We start from the raw sequence: 20,341 nt of genomic DNA on the forward strand, positions 1-20,341 counted from the left end.
CACTCTCTGTGCTCAGGCTTAGCACCTGTTGCCCTCTACTAGAACAGAAGTCCCATGTAGGGACCCCTACCTGTTGAGTTCTCCGCTGCATCCCCACTGCTAGAAGGTGCCCGGTGCCAGTGGGATCTCTGTCCACCACTGTTGAATGGCTGTGGATTCGTGGCGTGTCAGGACCCAGGTGGGCTGATGTCCGTGTGTCCGGCCAATGCACCACCTCAGTCTGCAGGGTGAGCCAGAGGCGGGGCCAGATGTGCATCCACTCTCCCCTGGAAGCTTCCCCAGGAGAATCTGGTGCAGGCTTAGCCCTCTTATCCTCATGCAGCCAGACACAGGGTTTTATTGTAACTCCTTCTGCATCTCTCCACGCCCACTCTGCTCCCACCTGCGCGCCACTGCCCAGCTGGGTCCCCGGCTGAGCTCGCGGTCTCTGTGTCGCTCTCCCTCTCTCCCATCTGCCCCAGTCCGCCTTCTGCAGCGTCTTCTTCCTGCATGAAGGTCTACACGCCAGTCCTCTTCCGAAAGGCATCAGTGGCACTTGCCCACCGAGGGCCTCCCACTGTTCTGGCCAGCAGGCCTTCCTCAGCCTCCGCTGGCCTCTCCTCCTGCCCTGCCTCTCTCCCACTCCCACCGACCCCTCACCTCGGAGGTGTTCCCTGCATCTAGAAGGCCCTTCCTTCTTGCTGTTGATGCAAACTGGGCTGCTCTCCACACCCCTCTACTGACTCCTTCCCCCGTGTCTGTGGACCGAGGGCTTCTCTAGGGCAGGGCGTGTGTACTGCTCACGTCTGCTCCTCACCAGTCATTCACTTGTGATGTCAACACACTTTGGAGGCGGCTGTGGTGTGTCGGGCCGGGTTGAGGCACCAGAGTGAACGAGAAGATGAGGGCCCTGCCCTCAGGGGGTGGTGTCCTAGGACAGGGAGCACCAAGGCTGCTTTGGGGACCCCCTCCTGACTCAGCTCCCCTTGCCCCAGACCCGTAAAGCTGAGGCTGCCGTACAGGGGCGGCCGCCGGCATCAGCCCCTCCGGGCCAGCCTGTGTGGGGGGAGCTTCACCAGGGCGGGGCTGGCACATGGGCACAGGGTGGCGGTCGGGCGGGCGGGCGCCTCGCCCGGACCCATCCGCCGACGCACACCATCCTCTGGCTCTTCCTCGGCACTGGGAAGCGAGGCCTGGGAGCTTCAGAGCAGAGGGACCCCTGGGGCGGCTCCCCCAGCAATGCCACCCCGTCCCATCTGAGGTGCCCTTGGTGCCCCAGGGCGGGGCGGAAGAAGCAGGAACTTTCCGTATTTTTTCTGTCTGTCTGCCCCCAGATGTCGGGGAAACAAGGCCTTCACGGGACCCCAAAGACGAGGACAAGTAAGGAATCGACTCGGCCAGAACCCAGCTGGCCGGAACCTGGGGCCAAAGTCACCCAGATGAAGCACAGGCCGCTGTTTGCAGTTGGTGACTGACCCTGCCCGTGCTCCTTCTCGGGCCCAGCGCCCAGCAGGAAGCCTCGGGCCACCAGCGGCACCCTCACCCCCACCTCGGCTGCCGGAGCCCAAGTCAGGGAGGCCCAGGTGACTTCCTGCACCTCCCCGCGCCCCACCTGCTTGAGCCTGAAGCTGCTTAGGGCAGTTCCAACATCTGCCAACGGGCTGGGCCTGAACGTGTGGTTCCTCCTCTGTTGCTCAGTGAATGTATTACTAGCAGAGGGAGGTGTGGCCGTTCTTAAAGTTGCCAGATTTGATTAAAACAGGTCTTTTCGCTGCTCTTTGCACATCTGGGCTGTAACCATAAACCACAGCTCTTCCGGGGGGCAAGTGTGTGTCCCTCTCTCTGATTCCAGGGACAGACAAGCCAGATTCTGCTCAGGATGCTCAGACAGGAGCTGTGTCCTGGGTGACACACAGGCATTTATGGTGCGTTACTTCATGACGCCCCAGAATGACCCTCTGGGGTCGGAGCCGTGCCCATTTTACAGGTGCGGGAATTGGGGCATCTTCATTTTCCCTGCGGATGATGAGGCTGTGGGGTGATATTTGATCAGCAGCAGGAACGGCTCATAGGGAGGCTGACCTTCCGCCGTGGGCTTCACTTGGGTCCAAGGCCATAGTCTCCCTCCTCACACCTGTTTCCTCTTGGGGGAGATGGGCCCTGCCCCAGCTGCTCAGCTTTCCTCATGAAGGGCGAGGCTGCCATCTGTGGACAGGTAAGGCTCGTCCCAGGCTGGGTGGGCTGGTGGAGACCCCGAGGAAGGACGGGGCAGAGGGGACCTGGGCATCAGGGACCGACACCAGGTCTGTCCTGGGTCTTGAGAAGACAAAATACCTCCAGCAGCTCTTCAGCTGGACACGGGGCTTTCCTGCTCCTGGGAGTGTCAGGCGTGGGTGTGAGGGACGTCTCCGGGCATCCCTGGACCCAACCTTCGTCCTCCCTGCTCGTGCGTGCTCAGACACACCCCAGATTCCTTTGAGAACAAGCACCTGTGACTTTCTTCTTATCAAGGTAGCTATGGAGTCGAAGCTGTGGAAGCTAATGATTCCCGTGGGGAAAACCAATTGCAAACTCCTTTGCCCTCCAAGAAAGCATTTCAAGGAAAAGACCCGAGGCCCCCTGAGCCATTTAAATCCAGGCTGGTGAAAGAGCTGGAGGCGAGGCGGGGGAGACTGAATGCAGAGGTTGCCCTGGCTGATGAGAGCCCTGGCCAGAGAACCAGGGTCCAGCGGGGCTGGCTGTTGGGTGCCCAGAAGGGTCTGATGGCCTCACACAGGCCCCGAGCACAGAAACTCCAGTGAGGAGGCATAAATAGCGGAAAATCACATCGCAGTAAGGCTGGATGAGAAAGGGAAGTGCGAGGCAAGAGAGAGAGGGAGAGTCCATCCAGAGGACAGAGGCCAAAAGGCCTTAAAAGGCAAGAAGGGGATCAAGACCAGAGTGACCACGTTAACAAGGGAAAATGCCATGTTGCCATGTTAAGTTAAAGGAGGCAGCATAATCCCATGTTCATATTCATATGCATATCATACATATTCATAAGGGCTAGACGGAAATCACCAAAACACTAGAATACTAACATGCTTATGTCTGAAAGGTAGAACTATGGATGCTTCATTTTTTTCTTCCTTCCGTTATCTATTTATTCATTTCTTCTTTTCTTTTCTTTCTTTTTTTTTTTTTTTTTTGGTATTTTCTCACTTTTCTATAATGAGCCCAAATTATTTTATAGGGAAAAGGGAAGATTGTTTTCTTTGTGTGTTTATTTTTGTTTTTAAGCTGGTGGAATTTTACAGACTCGACTCGGTGATATCCTGTCAAGGACAGAGACTTGGTCACCAGCATCGCTTCCCAAGTAGAGAATCGTGAAGAATTTTTAAAATACGCTTTCCGTAGAGGAAAATATTCCAGATGACAGTAAAACGATAATATCCATTTCTAAACATTTATATTCATGGCGCGAGGGCACCGCTGCTCCTGGCCGAGCCAGTCCGTGTTTTATTTGACACCTTGGGCTCTACTTGCTTGATTATGTGCTGTTATCCTCACCAACTCGCTGAATCTGCTGCTTGCTGGGAGGTGTTAAAAAAAAGCCCTTTTTTAGAGAGATAATTGAATCGGCTGAGGGCAGTGGAGTGTTTTATTTTTGGTGGGGTGGTTGGCTATGTTCCATGTATTCTCTTTAAATTTGACTTGAAAGATTGTTGCTGTCTGGTGATGGCGGGTAGCTTTTCCATTTGGTTCTGCATTGTTCCTGTGCAAGGTATAAACGCATGGAGTTGAAATTCTATTTGTTATGTCTTTATTCAAATCTGGGTATGTGTGTCTATGTTCAGAAGGAAGCTGGAGTCATGAGCTGGATTGTTTGGGGACAAGACTTCCTATGTGGATTTTGGAATATCTAAGCAGAAATCGGCACCTTTCCACGAGTCAGGTTTGAGGGCTCAGGGGGTGCTGTCTCCTTTATGCGAGAACAGGGAAGGGTTGACTGGTTATTTTTCTCTGTATTGATTACAATTATTTATGGACTGAGTGAGTTGATGGGATGTTTTGGCAATAGGTTACTTGGATTTAGCCCTGCTAGTGAGATCCAGCAGAGAGGGTCTTTGAAGACACTGGGCTCTGAGCAAGCAGACGTTTTCAAATTATTATTATGGTAAAATATATGACATACAATGCAACACTTTATTTTTAAGTGTACATTAAGTACATTCACATCGTTGTGCAACCATCACCACCATCCATCTTCAGAACCTTTTCATCTTCCCAAACTGAAACTCTGTCCCCACTAAATAACTCCCCATCCTCCTCCCCCAGCCCCTGGCTACTACCATTCTACTTTCTGTCTCCATGAATCTGACTCTTCTAAGTGCCTCATATAAGTGGAATCATGTACTATTTGTCCTTTTGTGACTGTCTTCTTACACTGAACATAATAATGTCCTCAAGGTTGGTCCACGTTGTAGCAGGTGTCAATTTCCTTCCTTTTTAAGGCTGAATAATACTCTATTGTAAAGGTAGACCACTCATCTATTGGTGGACACTTAGGTTGTTTCCACCCTTTGGGCTCTTGTGAATAATGCTGCTAGGAACGTGGGTGTGCAAATATCTGCTCGTGTCCCTGCGTTCAATTCTTTGGGGTGTATATATACCCAGAAGTGGAACTGCTGAGCAAGCATTTTCATAGAAAAGGAGACGAGGCCAATTGGAAAGTCTTCTGGCCCTGGTCCTTGGTGTCAACGACACCTGCATCCCGGAGGGACCCCAGGAAGTTTAGAAAATGCAGCAGCACTGAAGCCCAGGCTGGAAGGGTCTTCAGAAGCATGGAGCCCAAAGCTCTTTTTGTGGATGAAGAATGTGCACTGAGTTCAGGCCTTACAGCGAGACAGTTCCTCTGTCCTGGTCGTGAAGCCTGAGCCCTTCTCCTCTCAGGGATAAAGAAGAGAAAGCCGGAACTCTGGAGTAGGAGTTGTAGGGGGAATTTTCTGCTGGATCAGGAGTTACTTGTGCCCCGTAGGAGCTCGCCACACATGCATTCACTTCTCCTAAGGACGGAGGTGAATTTCAAGAGGCACCACACAGATGGAATTACATCCAAAGTGACAGGCGATGCAAAGCATTAAAAGGTGCGGCTGATTAAATCCTAGAGATAAGCCCCTGTCCATCAGAGATCCCCTCCACACAGACATAAATCAGAGGCTCCGCGCAGCGAAAAGCCATCTGAGATTCTGGTTTGGCAACAGCTGTGGGGAATGCCAGAGATGGGTGTCGTGGCCTTTTATCATTCTTTCTGGCTCCCAGTGCCAGCCATGGGAGGCTGCCAATCATTTTCCCAGCCTCCTTTGAGGCTAGGGCCCTGCCATGTGACTGTATTCCACGAGTCAGATGCACGGGTGCCTAGTCAAGAGGCTAGAAACGGGAGCAGGCATATCCACTTTGAAGCAGGGAGGGAATCAAAGGGAATGTTATTCTAACGGGGTTCCCATCTAAACCTGTTCTGTAGTGTGCTTGGGCTTGTTCCTGGTGGTGTAGACTCCAAGCCAGGTTCTCCAGCCTTTCTGGAGATTGTGAGTTACTTAGCACCCTTTAACACATCTCTTTTCTGTTCAAACCAGCTAGAATTAGTTTCTGTAGTTACAACTAAGAACCCAGGCTGATTCATCAGATTACTGGTTATCAGTTAGAATTAGGTTCAGCTGTGAATATCGGTGACTCCCAAATTAGAGAGCCTTAAACAAGACAAAAGTTTATTCCTTTCTCATTTAAAAGTCTGGGCAAACAGTCCTGGCAGCATGAAGGCCCCAGATGTCCTGGCTCCTTTCAGCTTCCTGCTCTGTCATCCCTAGGGTGTGGTCCCATCCTCATGGTCCAAGGTGGCAACTGGAATTCCAGCCATCATATTCACATTCCAGATTACAAACTGGAAGAAAGGACAAAGAAGGGGCAAAGAGTTTGTCACAGCTATCTTTCAGGGAAGGTTCCTGGAAACTTAAAACTCATTAGCCATTCTGAAATTCAATAGTGGTGATGGTTGTACAACTTTGTTAATGACACTGAAAATCACTGAAATTCCCTTTAAAAAGGGTGAATTTTATGGTACGTGAATTATATTTCAATTAAAAAAAAACTTTTACTTGCTGTTCAGCTTCTTCTCCATTGCCCCATTGGTATATAAGATAATGCTAAAAGAATTTCATTGAATGAAGTTTTACAGAAGGCAGCTTGCTTTCTAATCTACGCACCTTTGGGATTTTAGAAGAAATTTTATTCTTTGCTGTAAAAAGGAACTGCCGTAAGAGTTGGAAACTTTGCACCTGTGTGCATATATATTTTGGCAATAAAGCAGCATGGGCTGAGAATGCACTGATAAAAAACCCAACTCATTGGTCAGAACTTAGACACATAGCCATACCTAGCTGCAAGGGAAGCTGGGAAATGTAGGCTTTTTTCTAGGTGGCTGTGTGGCCAGCTAAGAATTGGGGCTTTCATTTACTGGGGAATTAAGGAACAGCAGATATGGTGGAGAGTTGGCAGTCTCTGTCAGAGTAAAGGGACACAGAAGAGGGTATTCAGACACTTAGAAGGTTTAGGTCTTATCCTTCAGCACTCCCACGCTAGTCAGACTCCTGGAATGGGTGCCTTTGTTTTCATAAAGGCACATCCCCCTGGTTTCTTATGACCAAGCCCCAGTTAACTCAGAGTGGTTAATTTTAGCATCCCAGACCCTGGCTGGAGAATACAGCCCCAAGTGGCCTACAAAAGCCAAGGTGAAGATGTCTTACTGATAGAGGGTTTGAAGAATATGCTCATCCCAAGAGGCCTTCTATGTGCCACCCTTGGGATCTGGGCATCAGAAGTTAGTGTGGTACCCAGACCAGAGGCATCAGCATCATCTGGGAACATGTTAGAAATGCACATTCTCAGGCCCCAGCCTGGCGCTCCGGCAACAGAAACTGGGGGCGGGGCCAGTGATCTGTGTCTAAACCAGCCTTCCAGGGGGATCTGATGCTGATGTTTGAGAACCACCCTCCCAAGACCATATACGGGGATGCAGTAGCTCTTCCTCTTACAGAGCTGTCTTCACGGGGTTGCATTTTGTTCATGAGTGTAATTCCCAACATCTTGAGCATCATAGGTGCTCAAGAATTATTTGTTGAATGAATGAATAAGATGTTCTTGGCGCTCATGAAGGAAACTCCATTGACATTCATTGCTGATTTTGCTGGGGGGATATTGTCCACCACCACCCACCCACCCCCATTCCCTATCTCCTAGATCACACTCCACATGAGACATTTATTTTCAAACTTAGGGCCAAAAGAGCTTGCTTCCCCTGAGAAATGGATATTGTATCAGTCAAGGTCCCATCAGGATCCAGATGGCACACTCAAAATAGGATCATTTTAGGAGGGTTTGTTTACAACGGAGCTATTTACAAAGGTGTGGATAACAGCAGTCAAGCTGCTATCACCCCTGGCTGGAAGGAGTAGGGAAGAAGGAGTTACCAGACCCAGGAGGGGAGAGAGCTAGGGAGGGAGGGATGACCTTCAGTTGAGAGGACAGCCAGCTCAAGGCAACTTGACCTTGAAGGATGAGGAGCTGGGGATGGAGGGGGAGATGACTAGTCCAACCTCACTCTCCTCTCTCCTCTGATCTCACGCCAGAGCTCTGCATGGAGTGAACCCAGCTAGAAGCTGGAGGGCACAGGAACCTGCTGGTACGGTCCATACAGAGCCACTATGTGGGACAGAGACTGGCCTGGAGAAGGGCTGAGAGCATCTGATGCAGTAAAGGGGAGATATCTGGTGTCCCTGACAACAAGACAGATGTGACTGATGGCATCTCCCTCTTCACTTTGCCTGCCAGGAAGCTCTGAGCCAAATAAGAGGCTTGTGCACAGCAACTATGTCAGCCTTTGACTTGCCTTTTGACTTCTTTTGTCCTTAACTGTCACTTTTTTTTCCCCATTTAATTGGCCCTGTTTCCTTCCTCCTGAACTGTGATGATTTTATTGCATATTTTCCTTTTGTAAGTCATCTCAGCCTTTGTGGCAGGAATCCTGGCACAGATACAAGGGTTTTGTTTTGTTTTGTTTTGTTTTTTGTTTCTTGGGGTTTTTTTTTTTGGCCGCGCCACATGGGATCTTAGTTCCCTGACAAAGGATCGAACCCGCTCCCCCTGCATTGGAAGGGTGGAGTCTTAACCACTGGACAGCCAGGGAAGTCCCCAGATACAAGTTTTTTTAATTAAAAATAAAATGTCTCAAGTGGCTAATTTGTGCCAAACTTTGTAATAGGTGCTACAGAATGTAAACAAACAAACAAACAAGCAAACAATAGGTGAGATGCAGCCTCTGTCCTCAAGGAACCCCAGTGTACATTGTGAGGGCAAATTTCAAGGGTGCAAAGACTCCTCGATGAGGGAAAATAAGTTTGAAGCCATTTGGAGGGAGATGGACTTGCTACAGTCTCTGTAAAGATGGGTGAGATCACATATCTCTTTTGTCTGTAAAGGTAAGCACAGGGCTGAGGGCTCTGCTTATGTGATCAATTCCGGTTTGTGCTCAAACCATCCAGGAGGATGATAGGAAAGCCCAAGGGGGCATCACTCCCTCAGCATCAGGCTCCCTTTGTCTTCATGTTTCATCCATGATGATGAGATCAATAAGGAGAACCACTGGGGTCCATGGCACCCAGCTCCTCCTTAACGACATCCTGGTATCAGGGCTGGCCGATAGAACTTTCCGAGATGACAGAAACATTGTATATCTTTGAGCTATGGTAGCCACTGGCTACGTGTTGGGCACTTGAAATGTGGCTGGTGTTACTGAGGAACTGATGTTTTTTATTGTGGGAAAATACACATAACATAAAATTTACCACATTAATCAGTTACCATTTTTAATTTACCATTTTAACCATTTAATCATTTTTAAGTGTACCTTTCGGTGGCATTAAGCACATTCACATTGTTGTACAACCATCACCACCATCCATGTCCAGAAGCTTTTCATCTTTCCAGACTGAAACTCTGTCCCCATTAAACACCAAGTCCCCATTTCCGCGCCCTCCCAGCCCGTGGCAAATGCCATTCTACTTTCTGACTCTGTAAAGCTGACGATTCTAGGTGCCTCATCTAAGTGAAATCATACAGTATTTGTCCTTTTGTAACTGGCTCTTTCACTGAGCATAATGTGCTCAAGGTTCAACCATGTTGTAGCAGGTGTCAGAATTTCCTTCCTTTTTTTTTTTTTTAAAGATTGATTGATTGATTGATTGATTGATTACTATGTTGGGTCTTCGTTTCTGTGCTAGGGCTTTCTCTAGTTGTGGCAAACGGGGGCCACTCTTCACCGCGGTGCGCGGGCCTCTCACTATCGTGGCCTCTCTTGTTGCGGAGCACAGGCTCCAGACGCGCAGGCTCAGTAGTTGTGGCTCACGGGTCTAGTTGCTCCGCGGCACGTGGGATCTTCCCAGACCAGGGCTCCAACCCGTGTCCCCTGCATTAGCAGGCAGATTCTCAACCACTGCGCCACCAGGGAAGCCCTTCCTTCCTTTTTAAAGCTAATACTCCATTGTATGGATAGACGACATTTTGTCTATCCATTCATCCATTGATGGGCACGGGTTGCTTCTACCTTTTGGTTGTGAATAACACTGTGAGCAAATATCTGTTCAAGCCCCTGCTTTCACTTCTTTTGGGCTTATACCCAGAAGTGGAATTGTTGGGTCATATGGTAATTCTATGTTTAATTTTCTGAAGAATTGCCATACTAAGGAACTGAATTTTACATTTAAATGTAAATAGTCACATGTGGCTAAAGACCACGTGCCAGACAGCACAGATACAGCTCCCACGGCACTCCGTTCTCTCTTGGCATCAGCATCTTTTGAGTGACACATCCTTCAAAAAGGCAGAAGTTTCGGACAGTCTACCAAATGTACCAGGGCCGTCACTTGAAACTTTTCCCCACGCGTGTTTTTCGGCATCTCTGAGAAAAGTTTCATCTCAGAGACATGCAGGTGGGGGACTGAATATGCAAGGGGAAGGGGAGGGTAGTTAAATATTGGGGGCCTTTATAAAGGACACTGACCTACATCAAACCAAAAAACCACACAGCAAAAGAAACCATCAACAAAATGAAAAGGCAACCTTCAGAATGGGAGAAAATATTTGCAAGTCATATATCTGATAAAGGGTTTATACCCAAAATATATAAAGAACTCACACAACTCAATAGCAAAAACAGACAAATAATCCAATTAAAAAGTAGGCAGAGGAACAGAACAGACATTTTTTTCAGAGACGACATACAGATGGCCGATAGGTACATGAAAATGTGCTCAGTATCACTAATCATCAGGAAAATGCAAAGCAAAGCCACAGTGAGATATCATCTCACACCTGTTAGGAGGGCTGTCATCAAAAAGACAAGAGATAAGTGTTGAGAAAAGGGAACTCTGTGCTCTGCTGATGGGAATGTAAACTGCTGCACCCACTATGGAAAAGAGTATGGAAGTTCCTCAAAAAGTTAAAAAGAGAACTTCCATATGATCCAGCAATCCCACTTCTCGGTATTTATCCAAAGGAAACAAAATCACTATCTTGAAAAGTTATCAGGACGGAGGAAAGAGGGGAGACCAGTCAGGAGAGAGAACACTGCAGTCATTCAAGCCGGAAGTGATGGGCTAGGTGGCGAGGACAGAGATGAAGAGAAATGAGAGGACTGGAGAAAGCCTCCCTAGATGTAACCCACAGAACGTGGTCATCAATTGTGTACAGCAGCCGGGGCGGGGCAGAAAGCAAAAGGGAGGCACGTGGGTGGCTCTGAGTTTCTGCCTTGTGCAGCTGCCCATCTGCTTTAGCCACGGCCCTGGCCCATGCGCACGTATTAACTCATTTAATCATCCCATCAACCCAACGAGTTAGGTACTATTACCAACTTGATTTTACAGATGAGGAAACAGAGGCACAGAGAGATTAAGTAACTTTCCCAGAGCCACACAGCAAACTGGGATTCATACCCAGGCAGCTGGCTGCACAGTCTTTAAGCTAATCAACCACACTACACGGAGTCTGCAGTAAAAACCAGACTAAGAAAAAGAAGAAAAAAAACACAACCCCAAATATCTGTACCTACTGATTACAGCTGTGTACAAACCCAAGGCCCTCAAGAAAGATTAAAAGATCATTTGGAGAGAGTGCGGGGTTTAATGATGTGTAGGTATTTTTTCCCCTGAAACTCACTAGAGTTTCTTGTTTAAAAAAAACAGGTCTGGGTTTGCAAAGCATTTGAGACAGGCAGTAGTCAAAGGTTTATGTCCCACATCACCAGGGCTTGATGTGGCGTCTGCAGAATTCTCCTTTATTGCTTCAAGATTGGCTGCCGCCTGGGAGTCCTACTTCTCAGCCAGAGCTGCGTGGAGGAGGGAACAGTGGACCCTGTTCAGAGACTCTTAAAGAGACAACTTTCCCTCAAATCACGGTGAGGCCCAACGTGTGGTTGTCGGCTCGTTTGAAAGGACATTGGGACACTTTGAACACCTCTGAATTCATTCACTCAAAGACACACAACGCCCACCGTTTGCCTTTTTATTCCTGCTGTTCAGATGTCTATGAGCCATGGAGAGAGTTCCAGGTGGATCATATGTTCCCCATCTCAGCCCTTTTATTCCGCCACTTGGGTTGTAACAAGGCAGGTCCTAGGCCGGGTTAAATAGACACAATCTCCCCTGTACCACCAATGACTGGATTAAATACTCACTAAAAATGCTCAAGAACTATTCATTGGCTGATTGACTGAATGAAAGCATGCCAGTGATAAGGAAACAGGTGTTAGAAATACAAGGTGTTTGGGGCTGTAAAGGAGGTAGAGAGCCCCGGAGGCACCTAGCCAGCCTGGGGGTATCCAGCTTAGGTGTATGTGTTCTCTGTACAGGGGAAGACCAGGGGCAAGTGTTAGAGGCTGCTGTGGGGCGCAGGGCGTGTGTTAGTGCCCAGAGGAGGTGGGCTGGGGAGAACAGAGGGCAGGTCACGGGGTGAGGAGTTGCCAGCTCTAGGGTTTGGATTCTGTCCAGCCACTGTTAGGGACTGCTGAAGGGTTTTTTCACTCAACTTTTTGCTGGGGACATTTCAAACCTACAAACATAGATGATGGAGTGTAAGGACAGCCCCCCCCTGCACACACCTGTCACCAGCTTTAGCAAACCTTCAACTCAAGGCAAGCCTGGTCTCACCTCCACCTGCTCCTTGCCCCTCCCATATTACTACACAGCAAATTCCAGACATCCTACCTTTTCATTTGCGAATGTTTCATGGTGCACCTCCAAAAGACAAACATGTTCGATTGAAACAAATATCAACAAAAAATAAACAATTCCTTAATATCTCCAAATCTCCAATTCCATTGAACGTTTTTTCTGTTTTTAACATTTTATTTATTTATTTATTTTACTTTGGTTGTGCTGGGTCTTAGTTGTGGCAGGCGGGCTCCTTAGTTGCAGCCGATGGGCTCCTAGTTGCTGCTCATGGGCTCCTTAGTTGCGGTTCACCAGCTCCTTAGCTGTGGCATGCGAACTCTTAGTTGCAGCATGCATGTGGGATCTAGTTCCCTGACCAGGGATCAAACCCGGGCGCCCTGCATTGGGAGTGTGGAGTCTTAACCACCATGCCACCAGGGAAGTCCCCCACTGAAGGTTTTTTTTTTGGCTGTGTTGGGTCTTTGTTGGTGCACGCAGGCTTTCTCTAGTTGCGGTGAGCAGGGGCTCCTCTTTGTTGCAGTGTACGGGCTTCTCATTGCGGTGGCTTCTCTTGTTGTGGAGCATGGGCTCTAGGCACGCAGGCTTCAGTAGTTGTGGCTCGCGGGCTCTAGAGCTCAGGCTCAGTAGTTGTGGCGCACGGGCTTAGTTGCTCTGCGGCATTTGGGAATCTTCCTGGACTGGGGCTCGAACCCGTGTTCCCTGAATTGGCAGGCAGATTCTTAACCACTGCGCCACCAGGGAAGCCCTCCATTGAAGGTTTTGAATGGAGAAATAAATAACACAGTCTGATTGACGCCTTACAAAGTCGGAGGAGGGAGGGAGGATCAGGAAGGTGGGAAACCAGCTAGGAGGCTGCGGTGTTCCACCAGGGGAAAGCTGACCGTGGCCTGGGCTTGAGCTGAGCAATGAAGATGATGCAAAGGCTCAGGTGTGAGAGGCGTTGTGGGGTATGGTGCCCCCATGATGTGGAATCTGATAGGATGCAGAGGGGTTGGCATGAAAAGGAAGAGGTGCCCTGGCCCATCTGCCCTTCCAGGCCTTTCCAGACGTCAATGGCACACACGCCTGCATCTTCCTGCTCCTTACCTGCTCACAGCATTTCCTCTGCTTGCAAATCCCTTTCCACTCCCCTTCTCAGCTGGGTGAAGTCCTGCTCCTCTCTTGCTGTCCAGTGTTTACTTGTGATCAAAGGAGGATGAAAAGCTCTTACAGTGTATCAATCGTGTCTTTCATTTTGTGTTCTGATGTTTTCACATCTGGGGCCTTCTTAACCCTAGAGGGACCGCTGCTCCCAGGGTTAGCCAAATCCTGGAGATAGCAAATGACCCAGGTGCTCCTCTCCTATGCAAACCAACCAACCCAGAGCCCACCCCTCAACCTCGTCCTCTATGGGGCTCGCACACTCTGGGCCACTATCCCCCTGCCCTCATCACCCAGGGCAGGTACCAGACAACTGGGGACAGTCCCTCTGCCCCAGAGTCTGCTGAAATGATCCAAACTAGCCGATATTAAGCCTGCTCACCCTGCCTCGCCCATTCCCTCCTGCAAAAGCCACAATAAAAGGTCTTGCCCTCAGCTCCCCCCTCCCCCTGCCCCCTGACCAACGCTGGTGCTTCCCCCTGTGACCCTGCATGGCATGGTGTGCCCCCTCCTCTTGGGAACTGTGAGTAACCAATTCTTTTTCGATGGCATCATCTCTTGATCTGCTGGCCTTACTATACCTCACATTTTCTATTAATTTTTTTTGGAGTATAATTATTTTTAAATTAATTAATTTAATTATTTTTGGCTGCGTTGGGTCTTCGTTGCTTCGCGCAGGTTTTCTCTAGTTGCAGCGAGCAGGGGCTACTCTTCGTTGCGGTGAGTAGGCTTCTCATTGCGGTGGCTTCTCTTGTTGCGGAGCACAGGCTCTAGGCACGCAGGCTTCAGAGTTGTGGCACACGGGCTCTAGAGCGCAGGCTCAGTAGTTGTGGCTCACGGGCTTAGTTGCTCTGAGGCATGTGGGATCTTCCCGGACCAGGGATCGAACCCATGTCCCCTGCATTGGCAGGCGGATTCTTAACCACTGTGCCACCAGGGAAGTCCCTATTGGAGTATACTTGCTTTACAATGTTGTGTTAGTTTCTGCTGAACAACGAAGTGAATCAGCTATATGCATACATACATCCCCTCCCTCTTGGACCTCCCTCCCACACTCCCCCCCATCCCACCCATCTAGGTCACCACAGAGCACTGACCTGAGCTCCCTGTAGCAGGTTCCCACTAGCTATCTATTTTACACATGGTAGTGTATTTATGTCAAACCTAATCTTCCAATTCATCCCACCCTCCCCTTCTCCCACTGTATCCACATGTCCATTCTCTACATCTGCATCTCTATTCCTGCCCTGGAAATAGGTTCATCTGTACTATTTTTCTAGATTCCACATATATGCATTAATATATGATATTTGTTTTTCTGACTTTCTATTAATGTTTGAAACACAGAGTTTTGAGTTGGAGTGTGTATAGCATGTGGATGGCTCGTGTGTTGTAGGAAAGTTCTTCGGCTGGCCTGCAGAGCCCTCCACTTGGGCACACGGTTTTCTACCTTAAAGTTTGAGTGAAGACACCATTATGCATCTATAATAAGAGAAATGCTAGTGATTAAGATCTGGGTTTCAAGGAATTTCAACTATCCCCACCTTCATTCAGTGCAAACCCAGCTCTGCCGCCTTTAGCTGTGTGACTTCGGGTCTGTTACTTTACTTCTCTGAACCTCAGTTTCTTCTTCTGTAAACAGGGACCTAGCTCTTTGAATTATTTCGAGGACTAAATGCAAAAAATGTATTCACATAACTGGGTGTTCAAGAAATGGTGAAAATCACAATTGCAACAACTCCTGGGACTTGTGTTTAAACACCCAGACAGTGTCAGATCCTCAGATACAAGCTCTGAGCCCCAGGCACCTGAGCTAAGAGCAGATTGTGGCCTCCCTCCATGGAGATGCTGGCAGGGCCTTGGGCTTGAGTTCCCAAGGGCTGGCCACTCAGCCCTGCCTTTTGGTGTGAGCACAGCAATTACATGATAGCAGCAGAGTTTTCACCTAATTAAGGCAAAAATGAACTTCCACCCCTTGGAGACAAAACCCACAGTTAACCAGGGAGGGGTGCCGGCACTCACTTCTGCACTTGCCATTCTATCAAACACTTGGGCCTGGGGATGAGACCCCCCCCTTCCCCCTAAATTCCTTTCTTTTGTTTTTTAATTAGCCACCAAACACTCTTGTTTGGGAAGGTCCCCTAATCAAGATGCCCAGGGAGCCATTGATGGGCAAGTTCAAGGAAGGATGATGAAGAACGATGAACGTGGTCCCCCAGTGTTTCTGGGGAACTCAACTTGGGCTTTTCAGACCTGCCTCCCCTGGCCCCTTCTTGGTTTACCTGAAAGGCACTGGTGATTTCAAAGTCTCCAAAGACAGCTTTTAGCTAAATAGTCTGTATGCAGTAAAGGACTGCAGTCTGTATGCAGTAAAGGACTGACCCTGCCCACAGATAGGTCTGGCCTTTGCCCTCAGCTCCTAGGAGGTGATCTGTAAGCCTGTCCTGCTGATAAGAGGGTCTTCATTCATCTGGGGGCCTTGGGCCATGCCAGACAGTCTAACAATGTCATTTAGAGTGAGGGCTTGGGGCCATGTGGTATCAGCTTGACCTCTTCACCAGTTTTTCCACTACTGTCCTTTTTCTGTTCCTGGGGCCAATCCAGGATACCATGTTGCATTTAGTCATCCAATTTATTTTTTTCTTCCAGTTTTATTGAGATATAATTGACACACAGCACTAAGGTAAAGTGTGCGATATAATGATTTGATTTACGCACATGGTGAAATGAACACCAGAGTAAGTTGAACACGAGAAGCTGGCAGTCAGTGATCAAGTCCTGATGGCTCTGGGCTGGTTGCTGCAGAGGTTGGGGGTCAGACTTCTATTTTACTATATGGTCTGGCCATTGTTGGTCTGTATGTATATTCAGAAGTGATTCATTCCTGCTTCAGTGTTGGGTTTTTACTGTCTCTTCCTTTTCTTTTGTAAAGTATATGCTCTCCTTGATTTACATGCTGATAACCAACAACCACCAGGGCTGCAGCCTTCCTCCCCATGTCCAGTGAGGGGCTGGGAGGCTGCTTCCAGTCTTTCTCCCAGGAGCCCCCAGCCAATGGCAAACTAAGGGCAGTGTAGGGGGAGCAGACCCCACCTTCCAACTGCAGGCAAGGAGGTGCAATGGGACTTCCCTGGTGGTGCAGTGTTTAAGAAACCACCTGCCAATGCAGGGGACACAGGTTCAATCCCTGGTCAGGGAAGATCCCACATGCCGCGGAGCAACTAAGCCCGTGCACCACAACTACTGAGCCTGTGCTCTACAGCCCATGAGCCACAACCACTGAACCCACGTGCCACAACTACTGAAGCCCACACGCCTAGAGCCCGTGCTCCTCAACAAGAGAAGCCACCGCAATGAGAAGCCTGTGCAATGCAAGGAAGAGTAGCCCCCGCTCGACGCAACTAGAGAGAGCCCACGTGCAGCAACGAAGACCCAATGCAGCCAAAAAATAATAATAATAATTTAAAAAAACCAACCCAACACTAACTGCAGCAAATTGCATAAAACTTAAACCAACTGTAATTCTTTTTTTTCCGAAGAGGAGTATTTTATCATTGACATTGTTGAGAGTTGCTGGCACAAGGTGATCATAAAAAGCAGATGAATGTTGGATCAAGCTTATTGTTATTAAATCCTCAACAGATAATGCACCTCCTTCTTTTTTTTTAATTTTTTTTTGGTTGCTTTGGGTCTTCGTTGCTGCATGCGGGCTTTCTCTCTAGTTACGGTGAATGGGGGCTACTCTTCGTTGCAGTGCGTGCGCTTCTCATTGCGGTGGCTTCTCTTGTTGCGGAGCGCGGGCTCTAGGTGCGCAGGCTTCAGTAGTTGTGGTGTGCGGGCTCAGTAGTTGTGGCTCGCGGGCTCTAGAGCACAGGCTCAGTAGTTGTGGTGCACGGGCTTTGTTGCTCCATGGCATGTGGGATCTTCCCGGACCATGGATTGAACCCATGTCCCCTGCATTGGCAGACGGATTCTTAACAACTGCACCACCAGGGAAGTCCCTAGTGTTGGGTTTTAATATCATAGATTGAAATTCAAATTTGCACATCCTTTTTTTTTTTGACAGCACCGCACAGCATGCGGGATCCTAGTTCCCCAACCAGGGATCGGACCTGTGCCCCCTGCAGTGGAAGCGCGGATCCTTAACCACTGGACCTCCAGGGAAGTCCCTGCACATCTTTATTTCTAAGCATTGCGTTCTACCTGGAAGTTAACTCAGAGAGCTCCCAGTTAGACAGCTGGCCCCGCCATGCACGAACCGCTTCGTAACAGTTCAGTGCTGCTGGAACCGACTTTCGGCACCGTTTGTGTCTCTCACCCCTGTGGTGTTTCTTCATCTCCAGGGACAGAGACCGTAAAGACCAGACCCAGAACGTGAGTTTCTTCGGTTCTGTCCTCTCACATGGCCACTTGGGGATTTGCATTTGGGCTTAAAATTTAAAACCGTGAAATAAAGTGCGAATTGCGAGGTGTGATTTTTTTTTTATTAAGTGTAACGTTCAGTTCACATGTGAAATAGTTTACTGATTTTGGATCATATCTTTAAAAATAGAAATGAATTCTTTCCTAAATCGATGGTTTGAAAACCAAGGAACAAATCTAGGAAATGATCATCTTTACATAATTATTACTGAAAACAATTTTGTCTTATAGAGAAGGGAAGTGTTAAAAATCATCTGATCGGCGTCGCATAAACTTGGCCCACCAAGCCGCAGGGGCTGGGGGGAGGGGGTGGGTGGGCCTTCGGGATGATGAAAATGTTTGCATCTAGATGGAGGAGGTGTTTAAACGACATGGTGAATGTACTAAATGCCACTGAATTGTTCACTTTTAAATGGTTAATTTCATGTGATGTGAATTCCATCTTACAAAAAGAGAAAGGAAAAAAACACCTTCACGGGCCACGTGGAAGAGGTGCAACCACCAGGATAACAGCCAAGAGGCGGGGAGATGCCTCCTCCTTCTTTACAGCGGAAGAAAGGAGAGGCTGCAGGTCTGCCCTGATAGGAGGCTGTCGGCCTGGGGATGCTGCAGCCGGACATGCTGTGTGATTGCAGCGGAGCTGTGTGGCTTGCTCTGTTTGGTCCTAAGTTAGATGTGGGGACAAAGAGTCAGGAAGGGGCAGTTCTTGACGGAGTTCCAGCTGTCTGGGGCCGCTGGCTGCAGAGGTGGTGGTCAGAGTTCTATTGTCATCTGTGGTCTGCCCACTGTCGGTTTGTGTGTTGAGTCTCAACGGAAGGCACGGGCAGTAACACACCTGTTCCCACACAGGGCAGTGAGTGTCACAGAAGGGCAAGGTGGCACGGGGAGCAGGTCAGTTACTGTCAGTGTCTGCGTCCAAGAATTTGGGCTCTGAGCGTCAACTCCGGGCAGAGTCCCGGGGCTCTCCACCTAGTTCGGGCAAGTGCTGGCAGGAGGCGTGTATTTGTGGGCTAAGCGGTGGCACAGACATCCAATCCAGGGGACCATCTGGGACGTGCCCCTCCTCCCATCCCTGCCCACTCCCCTCTGCACCCCTCCCTTGACCTCTCAATGCCTCATTTTCACCCTGAGACCTGCCTGCACTTGGCCCCCACCCTAAGGATCACTATAAGAGAGGCCGGGCTTCCCTCGGGTGGAACATTCCTTCCTGGAGCGGTCCCAGGAGGGCGGGGCTCTGGGTGTGGGGCGAGGGGCACGCCGAGAACACCTGGGACCATTTGCCAGCGATGCCCAATACCTTCCAGTAGGACAGGACCCAGCGCTCTGGGTTTTGTTTCTGTAGAAAGCAAAAACCCTCCATTGTCCCAAACCTGAAAAACAAGCCCAGCCCAGCGCTGCTGAGGGAGCCCAGCGACATTCTTCTATGTAGCCCTTGGCTCAGAGATCAAGGCTCCTAACCTCCATTCTTGAATTCACATTCATGTGAGAGCTTCAGGGGGAAGGCAGGAGCCAGGGACTAATTCGTGCTTTCTCAGAAACTTCTGCGCCCAGGAGAACCCCCGCGTGATGCAGGAGAGAAAGCAGGGGAGCCCCAAACGGCGCCAGGCTCGGGATCAGGAGAAGGTGGCCACGGCGCTAGGGTGGCCTGGATCCCGCGCGGTGGGTGAGAGGGGAGATGCTGGGGGCAAGGCCTGGCCTGTGTGCCCAACATGGCACAGCCGGCGAGAACGTGGGGTGTGCACTGTGTGCGCGGCCCGGCCTGACCTCGGCGCTCCATCTCCCGGGTGCCCTGTGGTCCAGGCCCCACCACTTCTTGTCTGGGGACGGCAGCAGCCCCCTCTGCCTCCTCCTTGCTTGCTGGGGTGGCTTCGGTAGTGTTTCCCCCAAATTCACATCCACCTGGAACCTCAGAATATGACCTGACTTGGAAATAGGGTCTTTGTAGATGTCATTACTTAAGCATCTCCGGCTGAAATCATGCTGGATTTAGGGTGGGCCCTAACTCCAGTGACTGGTGTCAGGACACAGGACACAGAGACACACAGGGAAGCAGCTCACGTGACGACAGAGGCAGGGATTGGGGTGATGCGGCCACAAGCCAAGGAACACCTGGGGCCACCAGAAGCTGGAAGAGGCAGGAAGGGTCCTCCTTTGGAGCCTTCGGATGGAACGTGGCCCCGCTGACACCTTGACTTTGGACTCTGGCCTCCAGAATAAGAGAATACATTTCTGTTGCTTGAAGCCACTGAGTTCGTGTGATTTATTACAGCAACCCCAGGACACTCATACACATGCCCTCCGACCTGTGCCCCGACCCCACCCCACCCTGGAGGGCTCTCTCAGGTCAGAAGGCATTCCACCCCCTCCCCATAGCATCGGGCCCTTGCCTGCCTCTCCCCTCATCCCCTCCCTCCCTGGACTCCACCCCTGAACTCTCATTTCCTTGAAAACTTCCACTTCCGGACACTTCTGTTCCCAGAAAATCTGCTGTTTGTCCCCACCTCGGAACCTTCATGTTTATTGTTCCCTCTTCCTGAAAT

General features: G+C 49.6%; 1 long non-coding RNA gene across 1 annotated transcript; it reads left to right on the forward strand.

Annotated features, from left to right (window-relative positions):
* Positions 1-5,906: 5,906 nt before the first annotated feature.
* LOC309645219 lies at positions 5,907-10,420 on the forward strand. Its single transcript, XR_014254794.1, has 2 exons — positions 5,907-9,203; positions 9,518-10,420. It is a non-coding gene; the product is annotated as an uncharacterized lncRNA (long non-coding RNA).
* Positions 10,421-20,341: the final 9,921 nt, after the last annotated feature.

The sequence above is a fragment of the Balaenoptera physalus genome (assembly GCF_965194825.1).
Source record: "Balaenoptera physalus genome assembly, chromosome: 16".
NCBI classification, from domain to species: Eukaryota; Metazoa; Chordata; class Mammalia; order Artiodactyla; family Balaenopteridae; genus Balaenoptera; species Balaenoptera physalus.